This window comes from Oncorhynchus kisutch, linkage group LG16, assembly GCF_002021735.2.
Source record: "Oncorhynchus kisutch isolate 150728-3 linkage group LG16, Okis_V2, whole genome shotgun sequence".
NCBI lineage: Eukaryota > Metazoa > Chordata > Actinopteri > Salmoniformes > Salmonidae > Oncorhynchus > Oncorhynchus kisutch.
The window spans coordinates 44,603,888-44,612,097 of NC_034189.2; positions in this window are offsets into that span (position 1 = coordinate 44,603,888).

Below are 8,210 nucleotides of genomic sequence, written 5' to 3' on the forward strand. Positions count from 1 at the left end.
ATATAGGGGAGTTAATAAGTGAGGTAATGGAGTCCAGGTGTGCCTCATGATGATGATGACATGATGACGTGCAGGTGCGCGCAATGAGTGATGCCAGGTGTGCGTAGTGATGGATCCCAGGACCGGTGGTTAGTATACCGGTGACGTCAAATGCCGAAGGGGAGGAGTGGGAGTAGACGTGACACATAACCAAGAAAACCAGTAGATAGTGATAGTGCTGACGTCATGCATGAATTAGTATGAAAACTACCAAATTTGAAGCCATATTGCTAAATGGGTCTGAATGGCACAAAGAAATTGCTAAGGATCATGGTGAAATTGGCCGTAACTAGCAAAAGATCAAGGTTGATGTAGTCGTTTTCATCCTGCCTGAGATAGTCAACCGGGAGCTTCCACGTATCCTGCCTGACTGTGATTGGTCTGTGTCAGCACGTGACCACTGTGTGACAACAAATGTAGCAGTCAGAATGGATCACTATTGGTCATAATAAACTAACGGCCTTGAAATCAAATCAAATGTATTTATAAAGCCCTTTTTACATCAGCAGATGTCACAAAGTGCATATACAGAAACCCAGCCTGAATCCCCAAACAGCAGGCAATGCGAATGTCTTATGGGCACAGATGGCTCCGGCAATGGCTGATGTAGTACCCTGTAGTACCCCGTTAGCTGCATCAAAATGTGGGGCACTGTCCTCACAGAAATGTTTTTAGTGGAGCGGTGCAGCTGCTCGGGGGCTACTTCCCCATCGGAGGAGCATGCAAGACCCGCTCTCTACTCCCGCCAACTCCAGGAATTTAAAATAAGAGTAGGGTTGCCATAGCGCTTTGGGGAACACTAGTAAGCTTCATTCACCGGAAGTTATGCATGCTAGCTGACATTAGCCAGGAGGCTCTTTAGCCTAAACTCCTAAGAACCTGTGCCACGGATTAGTAGGGGAACAGTGTCAGCCATCCCCTAGTCTCGTACACGAACAGATTCAAGTGAGGGCAGCCTGAGCACGCACCGAGCCGCGACATACAAGACAACTAACATGAGTATATTTTAATTAATTGGGGCATGGTAGCAAATCCAAGCCTAGCCTTCGTCGTTTCGGTCGCGTAAGCCAGCTTACTTATTGCTATAGCCAGGCCAAGCAATTCGAAGAATAACTAATTGTTTGTGATTAAGGAAACATATGAGAACCATATAAACTTCAGCACATAACATCCAGGGGGTGAGCACTATCTACCACTACGGAACAGTTGAGATGGCACAACGTCAGACAGTCTCGTGTTCCAATTGTGTTGTCGCCAGGGTGCGACTCCCCACAGTGTGTTGTACCCAAGTTGACTGACTGAAAGGAAACACTCATCAAGGAATACACACACATGTAATCACCTGCACTCTGCGTGCACACACATGTAATCACCTGCACTCTGCGTGCACACACATGTAATCCCCTGCACTCTGCGTGCACACACATGTAATCACCTGCACTCTGCGTGCACACACATGTAATCCCCTGCACTCTGCGTGCACACACATGTAATCACCTGCACTCTGCGTGCACACACATGTAATCACCTGCACTCTGCGTGCACACACATGTAATCACCTGCACTCTGCGTGCACACACATGTAATCACCTGCACTCTGCGTGCACACACATGTAATCCCCTGCACTCTGCGTGCACACACATGTAATCACCTGCACTCTGCGTGCACACACATGTAATCACCTGCACTCTGCGTGCACACACATGTAATCACCTGCACTCTGCGTGCACACACATGTAATCACCTGCACTCTGCGTGCACACACATGTAATCACCTGCACTCTGCGTGCACACACATGTAATCACCTGCACTCTGTGTGCACACACATGTAATCACCTGCACTCTGCGTGCACACACATGTAATCACCTGCACTCTGCGTGCACACACATGTAATCACCTGCACTCTGTGTGCACACACATGTAATCACCTGCACTCTGTGTGCACACACATGTAATCACCTGCACTCTGTGTCCACACACATGTAATCACCTGCACTCTGCGTGCACACACATGTAATCACCTGCACTCTGCGTGCACACACATGTAATCACCTGCACTCTGCGTGCACACACATGTAATCACCTGCACTCTGCGTGCACACACATGTAATCAACTGCACTCTGCGTGCACACACATGTAATCCCCTGCACTCTGCGTGCACACACATGTAATCACCTGCACTCTGCGTGCACACACATGTAATCACCTGCACTCTGCGTGCACACACATGTAATCACCTGCACTCTGCGTGCACACACATGTAATCACCTGCACTCTGCGTGCACACACATGTAATCACCTGCACTCTGCGTGCACACACATGTAATCACCTGCACTCTGTGTGCACACACATGTAATCACCTGCACTCTGCGTGCACACACATGTAATCACCTGCACTCTGCGTGCACACACATGTAATCACCTGCACTCTGCGTGCACACACATGTAATCACCTGCACTCTGCGTGCACACACATGTAATCACCTGCACTCTGCGTGCACTCACATGTAATCACCTGCACTCTGCGTGCACAAACATGTAATCACCTGCACTCTGCGTGCACACACATGTAATCCCCTGCACTCTGCGTGCACACACATGTAATCACCTGCACTCTGCGTGCACACACACAGGACTCATAGAGGGATGCTTTAGACATAATAGACGGCTGTTGCAGTGGCAGCCCTATTCCCCCCCCCCCCCCTTCCCATCCCCTTCCCATCCCTACTCCACATACAGTACAGGACATCTCGCTGTCATACTGTGTTCAACCGTGTTGCATCTTGCCTAGCCATCTTGTTTCAAGAGGACCACAATGGAAATAAGTCCCAGATGTTATTGTGTGTTATCCTCCATGATTTTACTCATGTGCATGTATGGCTTCTCAAGTTTCATGTGTGCTTGTTTTGTAAAAAATGTTGAATGAATAAACTCAGCTAAAATTCAAACACAACTCCCCACAGTGACAGTATGGGGAGATGGTGGTGGTGGGAACTGGGTAAGGGTCTCCGTGGCTATATCCAAGCATCATGTACCAACTTCCTACACTTCATTTCAGTCATGTATTCTCATTCCCATCCTCAGAATCCGTACACCCTGTGGTGGTTGCCATGACAACAGTGTCATCGTATACATGTATCTTATTAAGAGAAATGTTTCATTCAGACAGTCGTCGCCTGATATATAGACATTGTGGATACTATGTGCAAAACAATAAGACTTAAAACGGTGGATTACTGTCCACACAAATCACAATCTCATTATAAATGCCTCCTTACTGACGGCCACAAAACAGGACCTGAGGCTGGGAGCTTCTCCCTCTGTGAACTGGTACCGGATGACATCATGCACCAGAACAGAACACAGGAGCAGACTACCCTGCAATGGCAGTCAGAGAATAGGTGTAGGGAGCCACCCCTTCCTTCCTTCCCTCCCTCCCTCCCTCCCACCCTCCCTCCCTCCCTCCCTCCCTCCCTCCCTCCCGCTAACCACCTCTCTTTCCCTCTCTCTCTCTCACTCGCTAACCACCTCTCTCTTTCTCTCACTCGCTAACCACCTCTCTCTCTCTCTCTCGCTCTCTCACTCGCTAACCACCTCTCTCTCTATCACTCTCTCTCACCCGCTAACCACCTCTCTCTCTCTCTCACTCGCTAACCACCTCTCTCTCTCTCTCTCTCACTCGCTAACCACCTCTCTCTCTCTCTCTCTCTCACCCGCTAACCACCTCTCTCTCTCTCTCTCGCTAACCACCACTCATTCTCTCTCTCTCTCTCACTAACCACCACTCATTCTCTCTCTCTCTCTCTCTCTCTCACTAACCACCACTCATTCTCTCTCTCTCTCACTAACCACCACTCATTCTCTCTCTCTCTCTCTCTCACTAACCACCACTCATTCTCTCTCTCTCTCTCTCTCTCTCTCACTAACCACCACTCATTCTCTCTCTCTCTCTCTCTCACTAACCACCACTCATTCTCTCTCTCTCTCTCTCTCTCTCTCTCTCTCACTAACCACCACTCATTCTCTCTCTCTCTCTCACTAACCACCACTCATTCTCTCTCTCTCTCTCGCTAACCACCACTCATTCTCTCTCTCTCTCTCACTAACCACCACTCATTCTCTCTCTCTCTCTCACTAACCACCACTCATTCTCTCTCTCTCTTCAAGAAGAACAGTAAGCCCTGCAGCAGGATACACACTGGGAACACAACGCTGCATAAGCTCCCTCCACACCAGATGCTACAGATAGTGTCCTTGTGCTGGATCCCATTCGTGAGTCCCCCCCCCAAAAAATGTAAAAGTACCAAAGGCGAGGAACTACTACCACCACACTTCAATAATGTATATTACCACCTGACTGACCTGTGGTCGTATCACCTTGCAAACAGGAATTATCTAGTGCTTCCCCACAGTATTCACAACATAAAAGTCCACATCGTCAGGGCTCCCAGAAGAACAGACCTTGCTGCTACCCTCTCACGATATTGTTTAGCACCCAGGACTCTGTCTAGCATTCACAATCTTTCTCTCTCTACCCCCTCTCTGCCTCTCCCTCTGGTGTTGCTTGCTGTCAGCTTTCTCAGCCAGCTTCTCTCTCCTCTCTAGCTCTCTCTCTCTTTTTCTCTCTCTCTCTCTCTCTCTTTCTATTTGTATATCTCTTTCGCTCACCCTCTGTTCCTCTTGCTCTCGCTCGCACTCTCTCCCTTTCCACACAAAGACTCGTTAGCTTGTGCTGGCTGAAGTGCTGAAGCCTGACTGAGGTAGAGGAGGAGGTCCTTGGAGATCACGTAAAGAGAGAGGATAGAATGAAAGAAGAAGAGGAGAGAGAGAGATGGGAGAGAGAGAGGGGGGGGGCTGGTGTACTCAGACAATTGACAAAAGAGCAAAAAGGGCAAGGAGACAGATCTGCAATACTAAATCTCCCTTTTATAATCCCAAACCCTGCACTGCCCGCTGTATAACAGACAGACACAACAACACTGTGTCACTTTACAGGCTCAGGTTGCCACAAATAGCATGGAGATGAGTGACAAAGCTTAGTGGGAAGCACCGATGCCAGCCCCTGTCCTGACCCTGTCCGCAGACACTCAGTCTCGATGATGAATACGGGCCAACTGTCAACTCAACTTAACTCACTGTCCTAAAATACCCTCCTGCATCTCCCCTCTTCCGCTCTCTCTACTTCCCCTTTCCTCTCTACTCCTCCATTCATGTTTGGATTCATTGGTTTGATGGTGTGTGTGTCACACAGCAGAGAGGAGCCCTGACTCACTCACTGCAGTGAGACTGGTTGAATTAGCGCTAGGTTAGCTAGCTAGCCTCCATTCAGCCTCCAGGCAGGGAGGTTGAGAAAGGAAGCCCTCTCTAGATTCAAGAATGACGTCACAGAGAGGGTCAGTTAAATGGGATATCTAAAAGTACGGACCCTAATGTCTTCTGGAGCTGAAGAAGCCTATTGCCACAGACACGCACACACACACACGCACACACACACGCACAGAAGCAGGCAATCAACAATGGCTCCTCTTCCTATCCATCCACCCACAGAAATGTGCTCTTTCTTTCAGTTTGAGTTTAAAATGATGCTGGATTGACAGAATTTGTAGAGAGAGTGAGAAAGAAGTGGACAGACAAAGACTAAGAGAAAAATCTAAAATTAGACTAGGCGCCATCGAACAAATTACGAAACGATGACTCCATGCCATTCATATGTTCTGCCATTATATCCCAAATAGACATGAGTCATGAGCAATACCAGACAGAGAGCTGTATCTCCCTTAATCAGAGAGCTGTATCTCCCTTATTCAGAGAGCTGTATCTCCCTTATCCAGAGAGCTGTATCTCCCTTATTCAGAGAGCTGTATCTCCCTTATTCAGAGAGCTGTATCTCCCTTATCCAGAGAGCTGTATCTCCCTTATTCATAGAGCTGTATCTCCCTTATTCATAGAGCTGTCTCCCTTATTCAGAGAGCTGTATCTCCCTTATTCAGAGAGCTGTATCTCCCTTATTCAGAGAGCTGTATCTCCCTTATTCAGAGAGCTGTATCTCCCTTATTCAGAGAGCTGTATCTCCCTTATTCATAGAGCTGTATCTCCCTTATTCAGAGAGCCCCATCTCCCTTATTCATAGAGCTGTATCTCCCTTATTCATAGAGCTGTATCTCCCTTATTCAGAGAGCTGTATCTCCCTTATTCAGAGAGCTGTATCTCCCTTATTCAGAGAGCTGTATCTCCCTTATTCAGAGAGCTGTATCTCCCTTATTCATAGAGCTGTATCTCCCTTATTCAGAGAGCTGTATCTCCCTTATCCAGAGAGCTGCATCTCCCTTATTCAGAGAGCTGTATCTCCCTTATTCATAGAGCTGTATCTCCCTTATTCAGAGAGCCGTACCTCCCTTATTCAGAGAGGTGTATCTCCCTTATTCAGAGAGCTGTATCTCCCTTATTCATAGAGCTGTATCTCCCTTATTCATTATTTATTTGTAATCATGACAATTACAACAATACTGAATAAACACTTATTTTAACTTAATATAATACATAAATAAAATCAATTTAGCCTCAAGTAAATAATGAAACATGTTCAATTTGGTTTAAATAATGCAAAAACAAAGTGTTGGAGAAGAAAGTAAAAGTGCAATATGTGCCATGTAAGAAAGCTAACGTTTCAGTTCCTTGCTCAGAACATGAGAACATATGAAACCTGGTGGTTCCTTTTAACATGAGTCTTCAATATTCCCAGGTAAGAAGTTTTAGGTTGTAGGTATAGGACTATTTCCCTCTATACCAATTATATTTCATTAACCTTTGACTATTGGATGTTCTTATAGGCACTTTAGTATTGCCAGTGTAACAGTATAGCTTCCGTCCCTTTCCTCGTTCCTCCCTGGGCTCGAACCAGCAACTCAACGACAACAGCCACCATCGAAGCAGCGTTACCCATGCAGAGCAAGGGAAACAACCACTGCAAGGCTCAGAGCGAGTGACGTTTGAAACGCTATTAGCGCGTGCTAACTAGCTAGCCATTTCACTTCGGTTACACCAGCCTCATCTCGGGAGTTGATAGGCTTGACGTCATAAACAGCGCAATGCTTGACGCACAATGAAGAGCTGCTGGCAAAACCCACGAAAGTGCTGTTTGAATTCATGTTTACATGCCTGCTTCTGCCTACCACCACTCAGTCAGATACTTAGATACTTGTATGCTTGTATGCTCAGTCAGATTATAAGCAACGCAGGACACGCTAGATAATATCTAGTAATATCATCAACCATGTGTAGTGATTATGATTGATTGTTTTTTATACGATAAGTTTAATGCTAGCTAGCAACTTACCTTGGCTTACTGCATTCGCGTAACAGGCAGTCTCCTTGTGGAGTGCAACGAGAGAGAGGCAGGTCGTTATTGCGTTGGACTAGTTAACTGTAAGATTGCAAGATTGGATCCTCCTAGCTGACAAGGTGAAAATCTGTCGTTCTGCCCCTGAACAAGGCAGTTAACCCACCGTTCCTAGGCCGTCATTGAAAATAAGAATGTGTTCTTAACTGACTTGCCTAGTTAAATAAAGTTTTTTTTTAAACCTCTCTGAACCACCCATACCGGATCTGGGATAATTGTCATCAGCAACGCTGAATAGCATAGCGCCACAGTCAAATAATATTACTAGAAAATATTCATATTCATGAAATCACAAGTGCAATATTGCAAAACACAGCTTCGCCTTTTGTTAATCCACCTGTCGTCTCAGATTTTGAAATTATGCTTTACAGCGAAAGCAATACAAGCGTTTGTGTAAGTTTATCGATCGCTCGACAAAACAATAAGTACACTTAGCATCAGGTAACTTGGTCACGAAAATCAAAAAGCAATCAAATGAATCATTTACCTTTGATGATCTTCGGATGTTTTCACTCACGAGACTCCCAGTTAGACAACAAATGTTCCTTTTGTTCCATAAAGATATTTTTTATATCCAAATACCTCCGTTAGTTTGGTGCGTTATGCCCAGGAATCCACCGGAAAGAGCGGTCACGACAACGCAGACAAAAATTCCAAATTATATCCATAAATGTCCACAGAAACATGTCCGATGTTTTTTATTATCAATCCTCAGGGTGTTTTTCAAATATCTATTCGATAATATATTCAACCGGGACAGTTGGCTT